Source organism: Culex pipiens, chromosome 3 (assembly GCF_016801865.2).
Source record: "Culex pipiens pallens isolate TS chromosome 3, TS_CPP_V2, whole genome shotgun sequence".
Classification (NCBI taxonomy): Eukaryota; Metazoa; Arthropoda; class Insecta; order Diptera; family Culicidae; genus Culex; species Culex pipiens.
Genome location: NC_068939.1, coordinates 33,526,189 through 33,536,710, shown reverse-complemented (window position 1 = coordinate 33,536,710; position 10,522 = coordinate 33,526,189). Strand labels below are relative to the sequence as shown.

The following is a 10,522-nucleotide window of genomic DNA, read 5'->3' as shown; positions in this document are numbered from 1 at the left end:
TCTCTCTTCCCTTCCTCTCAATTCAACTTTTTCTCTTTCTCTCCTACCCTCTCTCCCTTTCTTTCTCTCCCATATTTTCTCACCTCTCTCTTTCCCACCTTCTCTCTACCTCTCCTACTCTCTCTCCTTCTCCTACTATCTCTCTCCCTCTCCTACTATCTCTCCCTCTCCTACTATCTCTCCCTCTCCTACTCTCTCTCCAACTATATCTCTTATCTCTCTCTTTCTTCATCTTTGCCCCTCTCACTCCCACTTTCTCTCTCTCTTACTTTCTATCTCTCTCTTCCTCTACCCTCATCCTATCTCTTTCCCACATTTTCTTTCGCTCTTCCCCTCCAGCCTTCTCTCACAAACTCCCCCTTTCTCTCCCTTTTCTACTTTCTCTCTCCCTTTCCCATATTCGCTCTCTTTCATTCCCTCTTCTTCTTTCTTCTTTCCCACTTTTTCTCTCCCTCTCCTCTTCTCTCTCCCACTTTCTCTTTATTTCTCTCTTTCTCTTCGTCTACCCCCACCCATTCACTTTCAGTCTCTCATACACACACGAGCACACACATACACACACACACACACACACACACACACACACACACACACACACACACACACACACACACACACACACACACACACACACACACGCAACGTCCAACCAAATCACAAAAAGATAAAAATTGGTTCGTCAAACTCAAACTCGATACAACTTTTCATTCACACAATCGCCATGGTCGCACAATCTACACGGTTGGGTCCGTTTATACTTCCCCTTTCCAGCTCTTCCGCAAATATCCGTCCCGAGATCCGTCCTCCAGAGCACGAGAGGGAAGTGGCGGCTTTTTTAATTCCGCCGGGAGTTGAAGGTTCCGTCCTCCTCCTCTTCCACAAGCACGCGAGCCACACTTCCTCTAATAAGGATGCTCCGGGTTCCGTTCTCCGTGCAGAACCGGAGAACCACTTTTCTTCCTGCACAAAACTTACCTTGCCAAAGTTCCTAAGTTTTCAGCAGCACTGCGGAACACCAACTCACAGCCACGAAATTATTTTGTTTTGACTTGTCAAAACGTGAATCGCAATTTTAGAACTAAAAAAAATACTAAAATTTAGGAATTTTTAAGAAGTACTTCAGTGTTCTAAAAAAATCCTAAATTTTAGGAAGAAAAAAAAACTAATTTTTAGGTATAATTTGACAAGCTAGAACATAAGTTCAAACAATACTAAAAATTAGGAATTTATACCTAATGTCCGTTTTGCGTGTAGTTTTTAGTTTTTAGTTTTTAGTTTTTAGTTTTTAGTTTTTAGTTTTTAGTTTTTAGTTTTTAGTTTTTAGTTTTTAGTTTTTAGTTTTTAGTTTTTAGTTTTTAGTTTTTAGTTTTTAGTTTTTAGTTTTTAGTTTTTAGTTTTTAGTTTTTAGTTTTTAGTTTTTAGTTTTTAGTTTTAGTTTTTAGTTTTTAGTTTTTAGTTTTTAGTTTTTAGTTTTTAGTTTTTAGTTTTTAGTTTTTAGTTTTTAGTTTTTAGTTTTTAGTTTTTAGTTTTTAGTTTTTAGTTTTTAGTTTTTAGTTTTTAGTTTTTAGTTTTTAGTTTTTAGTTTTTAGTTTTTAGTTTTTAGTTTTTATTTTTTAGTTTTTAGTTTTTAGTTTTTAGTTTTTAGTTTTTAATTTTTAGTTTTTAGATTGTTGTCATGAAAATTATTAAGTTTTCACCTAGTTTTTCACTTTTTATTTAAAAAAAATATGGTTGATAAATGTTTTCGACTTTCTTTAATCTTTACAGAGGAATCACAACAAACTTGGCTCACACATTGATCGAGAAATACTAAGTATAGCTTGAAAGAACATGTGGAGGGCAGAAACACAGAGTAAAAATCAAAATTTAAATCCAAATATAAATCTAGTGTAAATCAAATTTTATTTCTCTCAGTGCACTTGCTGACAAGCTTGCAACACGACTCGCACAGATTTTCCACTTTCCCTTGTGCAGACATGTCCAACAAAAATCCATCCGGCACCCTTGCCGGGCTGTCAAAAACGGACAGAACCACATTCAAAACAAACCTCTCGCGGGCCGAAGACGACGGTTTCGCTCCGCCGCGGCCACCCACTGTTCAACTTTTTCTCGAGCTTCTCACTTTCGGTGCAGAACGCGTTTCGTCCGGACGTGCGTCCCGTGTGTGTTTGTTCCGTGGCTCCGTGGGGAACCGTGTTTTCCCCGGTCAAGTTGGTTCGCGATCGTCGTCTTCGTCGGTTTTAAAGTGCGTGTGGACTTCCGGAATGTTGACGTCAGGAGACTTCAAGGGCAGTGCTTGAAGCTGTTCCGGTGACTTCCGACAGGACTCTTGGCCAAGGGGCAGAAGGAGCTCGTGAAGGGGGAAAACAGTTTGACGTTTTGTCAGAGGAGAGGTTTTTTTTGGGGGCTTTGTGACGGATGAACCTGTTTTGCTGCGGGATCGATCCAAGTTGGCCAGGAAGCACGAAGGATTCTTCCGGGGGAAGCTTCAGAGCGAGGAAGAATTTGGCCTGCTGTGCTAATGTTTTGCTGTGAGCTGTCAGAAAACATCGGGGCGCTCTTCGATTGCCAAAATAATTAGCAACATTGAAGAGAATCGTGCTAAACAAGATTGTTTGAGAAGAAAATCAGCATGTTTTGGTCCCAGAAAAGTAAAAATTAACACCCAAATTCCACTGCATCAAGCGCAATTAATCCGACGGCTGTAAAACAAGATTTTTGTGCGGTTTCCGCGGCGCATTCGAGCAAAGAGTTGTGTGCAAATTTCAACAAAGAGAAGAATCACACACCAAAAAATCGCTCAAAATGTCTGTTTTGTGTTTTTCGCGAGGTGCTGATGAATGAGAAGAAGCCGAAATAAAGCAAAAAAAAAAAAGTCAAATAAAAATAGTGATGCTCAAAAGTGTTGCTGTTTTGTGTTGTGTTGTGTGAGCATAACACATAATCCGAATCTGATTTAAAGCAGGAAAGCAAAGAGAGTGCGTGGTGTTTGTGTGCTGCTGGGAGGAGGGAGCAAGTGAGACGGCGATACGTAAACAAACGCACGGGGAAAAATAACGCCGCAGATTCGGAGCTCTGGACCCGGTTGGACATTCTGGAAGCAAGCAACGAAATCGCAGCAGCATCGATTTCTGACAGGTCGATCGCGAGAGAGAGAGAATTTTTTGTTTGTTTTCTTGCTGCTTTGCACTGGTAAGTGTGGCTGGGGTGTGATTGTGTTGGTAAAAGGATTGGATAACGATGAGATTTGCCTTGCTGAGGTTGTTTATATTGTTTATATAATATAATATTGTTTTTTACTCTTGTCATTAAATAAATTTTAATTTTTTTAAATTTTATAATAATTATAAATACTTAACGATTTGTTTCAACCATTTTTCATTTCCTGTTTATTTTAAATGTATTTAACAATCTTTTACTAATTGTTCCTGTATGAAGAACATGCAAATACTTACCGCTTTATTTCACGCAAACCCACATAAACAAGAATAGTTTAGTTTGGTAAAAACTCAGGGTGGCCACTCATGTCATGTCCGTGAAAAATCTGGAAAAAGTCGGGAATTTGAGATTTTTGTCAAAAAGACGGGAAAGTGAAGAAGCCCAAGCATACCTGCCTGGAAATTATTTTCTATCTCTAGAATAATTTTATATTTTTTTGTGCAATTTTCAGATTAATTTACTCAATTCTTTTTTAGCAACTAACTTTAAATTTAAGGTTCTTTTCACTTTCACTCGCAGGCCAAGGATTTATACCTAAGAGCATGCAATGACACTGACCTTGTTGCGTGCTCTTCGGTTGACGTCCACGTAAGGAACATCCTGGAAGGAGCGTAACTAACTACATCCGTAGTTCTGTTAGATCATCCGAATTATCTTGATCAGAACAGTATAGCTCTGGTTCCTTGCGAGTGTCCTATTTTCTTACCTCCACGTTGGCTTGGTTTTCATGATGACCTAGCTGGTGGCCTGTGGAAACGGATCGTAAACCTTTGACCACCGCGGGTCAGAGTCGAGACGGCTAAAAGAAAGGGGCGCGACAATGTGGGAAAGGGAAGTTATTTGTGATTGTAGACGGTATTGTTTTGATTCGCAGTATGTTGAGTCAACTGCTGTGGATGTACCTGAAACATCGCACAACGGGGTTTCTCTTCTCTTCATTCTCAGCTACCACCTATCTCCTATTTTTATTTTGCTCTTCTGATTCCCAATTCTTCACTGATTCTTCTATTTAATATCCAACATTTGATTTTACTAACTTTTGATTCTCTTATCTCTCAAAGCTTTTCCACTCTTTTCTATCAATTGATACTGCTGTAACAAACTTTGTTTTGTTTTTTTCCTTAATGTACTAGTAGTATCAAATCAAGCGAATGACCTAATCTTTTTTGATTTTATTGCGAATTTATTTATTTGAATAATTCTTTATCTATCCTATAAATTATCATTACTATAATCTAAGCTTGTTTTGTATCTCTATTTATTAACTATTGTCTAATTTTACATCTAATACATCTAGCTTCTCATTTTTATTCTTCAAAATACGCTCATCATTCTCTTACTATTGATACTTGATTTTTATAAAATAAATTCTCTTTTACTGTCTATTGTTTTCAATCTTCACCCTTTTTTCAAACAAGTGAGGTTTGAGCCCTTACTCAATTTATGGAATGGTTAAAGGATTAACACAAATATTACTATTGTACTTTTGGTAAACTTTTGAATAACATGTTTAGGTCCAAAACATTGTAACAAAACACCGCGACAGAAGAAATAGCAACAGATTAACACGATTCAACGTTAGGGAAGATTTCAGGAGAAAACAATACACAGTAAATAACAATTAGTTTTTGAATTCAAACTAAAAATATAACAGTTTTTGCTTTATGAAAGTTGATAGGCACACTATAAATGGTTAGGCGCTTATACTTACATCAAACCCTACGTAATGTACCACCCCCGGCCGAGTTAAAATGCGTAACCGGAAAAGAAGGTGTGCATGCCTGGCACGAACACTCAAAGTGTGTTCTAGCGTGTTGCTCGTACTGACTCAGAGCAAGGGTGAGATGTAGGTGTAAGGGCAGTGCGTGTTCGTCGGGAACCTGGTGCATAAGATCGGTCAAGGCCCGTTCTTACACTGAAAATTGCGAATTGCGAATTGCGAATTAATGAAAACAGTTGAAAAATTGTTGAAAATAGGCAAAGTATTGATGTATAATGAGATTCTTGACATGTTGGCTTAATTTACTACAAATATGTTTGAAAGATTTGTCTCTTCAATCATTTCGCATGAAATTAGTGGTAAAACTTGGAGTGATATCAATCCAGATTTTTTTTATTGAAAAGAATTAAAACATCTAAATCCTAAAAACGCGATAAATTAACATAGGGTAAAAATATTAAAATTAACAAAATAAAAAGGAAATCTGGTAAGCGAATGTCTAGATATTTTTAAATACTTTGAAAGTATGATAACTGTAGAGCGCCCTCCGATAAAAAATATGAAAAAAATAAAATTTAGTTTTCTTTCATTTATGTCTATTCCTTTTTTCATTTCCATTTTAAACCTAATATCAAAATCTTATGTTTGGCAATTTTAAAAATAAAACGTTGAAATTTAATTGTTAACTTTGGGTTATTTCTTATAGGCTGATTTTTGGTATTCTCTCTGAACCATTAATGCTTCCATTTTTTAAGTATTTTTATTAATTTATTTTCTCTTTTTACTTAAATTTTCAATAGTTTGTTTTTTTTTAATTATTTTGAAATTTTGTTCGATAGCTGAATTGACTTTTTTTTATTAAGAGTTCTAGTTTTAAAAACCTACTTTAGATAAAAAATGCCTATTATTCGAGGTTCGTTGCAAAACACGATTATTTCAGCATTCGGCGTCAAACGTTACATTTGTGCTGAAAAGATCTTCATTTTGCTACTTGTTGCATAAAGTTCTAATTTGATATTGAAATCATTTTAAAACTTATTCGTTCAAACTTCGTTAGAAAACATTATTGAAACTAAAGGATGGCTATTAGTTGCAAGAATCCTAAAGCAATTAGGGTCGCTTGACGTTTGCAAAGAAAATCTTCAAAAATTGTCCAATTCAAGCAAATTGCTATTTTCTAATTCAAATTAGGCTCCAAAACAACCTCCTAAAATTTGGGAGCATTCGGGGCAGACCCGGCTTTCCGTGAAGCGTTTCAATTTTGTATGGAAAAACCAACTTTTTGCCTTCCTCACCTCACTGAGGCAAGGCTATAAAATCACTCGAAAAATGAACTTCTTAAATACACCTCCTAGATATACCTTCACGTATACCTATCGACTCAGAATCAAATTCTGAACAAATGTCTGTGGGGATGTGTGTAGACATGATTTTTTTTCCACACGATTATCTCAGAACTGGCTGAACCGATTTTGGCCGGATCCGCTTTATACTGTTCGTTTTGGGGTCCCCTGAGACCCTATTAAATTTTATTCTGTTTGGTGAAGTACTTTAAAAGTTATGCCAAGAAAAAGTTTTTTTGTAGCTACAAAAAAGGGTGATTTTTGCATAACCTCAAAGGCCGGGTATTTTTGCTTACGCGCGAGAGTCGCGAAGCATGCGTAGGGATTTTGGTTTGACCACGCGGGGGATTGGCAGCCACACCCCCTTGCATGCGTATCGCCCGGTTGCCACATTGCAGTGTCTGCGTCTCTTTTGGAAAAAAAAATCTGTATTAATCTGTATTAATTGCTGAATACATCATTTTGTCTCGACAAAGATTTACACGAACTTTTTACTGAAATATATAACGCATGAGACTTTTCGCCTTTATTTTGGAGGGTTGGTAAAAAAAAGAATTGAAAATTGCTGTTCAAGTAAAATCAATAATTATAAAACAATAAATGAAAAAAAAAAATAAAAAAAAACTCTTAAATTAATTTGTAAATACAACCTAAAATACAACATGCGAGGAAGGCACCAACCACCTTAAGGTGGATTAAGTAACGTTTTTGTTATGGAATTTTGTAATTTTGATATTTTTTGCCAATTGTCCTATCTTGTACATTGTTTCCAAATTTTAGAAGGTTGTTTGTAGGTCTGATTGTGACCAAAAAAGCCTTATTATGACCCGTAAGCTACTCTAAAATAATTTAGAATTTTCAAATCCAAGATGGCGGTAAAAATGGCGGTGCAAAAATATATAAAAAAGAAAAAAAACATCGGATAATCAAGTCTGGACTGTATTGTAAATTTTGATCACGATCATGATGGGTCATGTATGGGGAAAGGGTTAAGCAGCATTTGTTGTTCTTTTAGGTTTTTTTAATTGTGTAACAAGTTTTAAGATTTCAAGGATATTTTGTAAAATGTAACACTACCAACTGTAATCACCACTCTTTTTGCGCTATTGTGCATAAGAAATTCACTATAATTAAAATTATTTCAGAAGGAGCCTAAAAATGCTAAACATTATGACAGGGGTGCCCAACCTTTTGGCCCTGCGGGCCATATCTGATTTTTCTTAATCAGTGCCGGGCCGGAACTAACATTTGATAAAAGTTGAAAAAAGTAAGTCTTGTAAGTAAGTCTTTAAAAGTTTTTTCCACCCCCCCCCCCCCCGCCTTCAAAATTGGCCCGAAAAATCAGGGGGCAAAAAAAAATATTTTTACAATAAACTTCAAAATTTCAATGAAAATTCAAGTGCAACCAGCTGAAATCAAATTAAAATACATTCTTCTGCGTTTAAAATCATTTTTAGCATGTTTAGGTTTATTAAAAATTTTAAGATTTTTTGAAAATTTTCGATGCAAAATCATTTTTTTTCGATACAGTTTTTGTCAGATCTTAGATTTTTTGAAAACTAATGATTGCAAAACAACTGAACTAGTGTAAAATGCATTTTAAAACACTTTTTTCATTTAAATGTGAAGACTATGGCTTGTTATTAAAATTTTTATATTTTTTTTTATTTTTCTGCCCCCCCCCCTTGACTTATTTATAAAAAAATGAAAATAGAAAAAAAAACTCAATGTGATAAAACTGAAAGAAATTTAAATTTAGAGTAATTTTGTACATTTTTAGACAACAATTCAAGTTTTTTTTCATAAATTTTAAAATTTTACGAAATGGATAATTTTGTTTTCTTGCACCATTTTTCAGTTTAAAAATATCAATATAGCAAATTAGAATAATTTAATTCAAACATGAAGAATGTTGTTATATTTTGTTAAAATTTGATTTCAATCTTACTTTTTTTAACTCACACAATCAATTTATTTATTTAATATTTCATGAACAGCTTTAAAGGCCGGTCATAGAACTATTTTGAAAAGCCGTCGCGGGCCGGACGTTGGGCAGGCCTGCATTATCATCTAGTTATTTTACAGTTTTTTGCACTTCTGTTTTCATTGAAATTTCAAAAGTTTTCCGTAAAAAAATCTCCCTTAATCTTGAGATTTTTTTTAAAAATTAACGGCTTACTCGGGGCTACCCCCTAAAATCAAAGATTGACCCATAACTTGGCTAAAATCCAAATTCGAGCTCATTCTGACCACGGGAACCCCTCCCTCTAAGCTCTTGAAGTTTGTATAAGAAAAATCGTCAAAATGTATGCAACTGTTTCAGTTTTTTTACCTGTGAAAAGCGATTTTTCCGAAAAAAAGTTCTTGCTTCCGGAAATTACCCTTTTTGCACGGCCGGAACTTTAGCCTAGAGATGAGTCATCTTTGATTTGGACCACCCTAATGCGCACACTCAAGCCGTTACAACGAATCATCCTCGCATTTAAATTTACGCAGTAGGCCTGGCTATAGAAAAAATGGGAGTTTGCACATTGTTGCATTTTGTGAAACCAACGCGAACAATTGTTAAAAAAAAGTTGAACCTCACCTCACAAATTCCAAGAGTTTGGCAAATAGAGTTCTAGTAATATGTTTTCTTAGTGCTGCAATTATCATTGAAAGTGAAAAAAAAATAAAGAAATGTATTTAAAAGATTTCAGTAAAATAATTAAATTGTAATAAATACTTAAAAAAGCTCAATCAAAGGACAAATCTATTTGAACCTTTTTAACGCTACACAAAGTTCCATTTCCATCTTCATCCTTCTCCCAACATCGATTCGTCTGAACGTGAAACGAAGAAAATTCTTGCTGAGGTCAATGCTGCTAATTGTCGATCCGTAGCGAAGTCCAGATCAGATCAGTACAACAAAACTTAACGCTCGTTCATTCGCATCAACTTCACCCCAAACTCCCCTGCACCTTCACGTAGCATACCTGTTCCGAAAGCTTCACCGCCGAGCCGATCTTCGCGATCTTCTGGCGTTTTTTCGGCAACCTGTGCGGCTTGCGAACCGGCCAGTGCGCGAATCGGTTTGTTTTCCTAATCATCAACGATTGTTTAGCGTAATTAGAGCCCATTTACGCTAATCAGCGCCCATTCCGGCCGGATTTGGCCCCATCTGGTTGGTTGGCTTCCAAGACCTCAAGTTAAGCCGGTTGAGAAGGAATCGAACGCAAAATAGAAATCAAAATGCACACACGCGTTGAGGTCGGTTTCAGGATTGTGGGTTTTAGGCGCTTTTTTTCCCCGTCTCTCGCGGAAGATTGCGGAGGTTGGTTGTTGACGACGTCGTCATTTTTTTTCCCTCCGCGGGAACCGGTTTTTGCGTCCGGAGGTGGAATCTGTGCTGGGTTTGCGCGTGCGACGCCGCGATGCAGTGGAGGAAAATTATGGGTTTGGTAAGTGGAATGAAGTGCACTCGTTTAAGATAGGTGTTAAATGGGACTTGCGAGGATCAATTCAGCGATAAGATTTGGTTTGATGTTTTGAAAATATAGAAAAAATAGATTTGTGAATAGTTAGTTAATAAATACAATAACATTAAATAATTTGACAGAATCGGGAAATATGAAAATTCTGAAATTAAAAAAGTTGGAAATGAGGAAAGATGGATTTTTTTTCTTAATTTGATTAAAAAAAGTCCAAGTCCAAAACATCACCTTAAGAAAAAAAAGTTTTGTAATGGGTTTTTTCAAAGGCGACGCGTTACCTGTTCAAAACATCTTTGCAGTAATTTTTAGGTTATAACTTAATTTTAGCTTTTATAAATAATCAAGAAAAATTAGATGATGTTTAGCAATATTATTGTGACAATTGTTGATCACTTGATTTTTATTTGAATAGTAACTTTTTCAAATTACAGCATTGATCCTTCTTTTTGACAAGAAGTGTAAAATTTTTATGTTTTTCACATTGTAGTTTTCTATAATTAGCTAATTTTGTAATTACAAAAAAAAACAAATCAAAAAAAAAACTTGAGGCGTAATCCAACCACAAATTCTTCCTGGTAGACTGACTTCGCTTATGATCGATTCGATTAGATTCGATTAGAGCAAAAATTAATCATTATTCGCATTAAGCAAACATTCCTAGTTTCTTGACCAAATCCTGATCTGACCAAATTAAAAATGGTATTTTGCGATTCCTTTCAAAATTTTCCTAAAAATTTAGATGAAAATTAAAATATTCATTTAACATA

At 35.5% G+C, this 10,522-nt stretch overlaps 1 protein-coding gene across 1 annotated transcript in view; it reads left to right on the top strand.

Moving 5' to 3' along the window:
* Positions 1–2,089: 2,089 nt before the first annotated feature.
* Positions 2,090–10,522, top strand: part of LOC120430033 (bifunctional heparan sulfate N-deacetylase/N-sulfotransferase) — a 377,310-nt gene continuing 368,877 nt past the window's right edge. The window contains exon 1 of the mRNA XM_039595131.2: positions 2,090–3,192. The gene's annotated coding sequence lies outside the window, so the exon portion shown is untranslated. The remainder of the gene's footprint in view (positions 3,193–10,522) is intronic.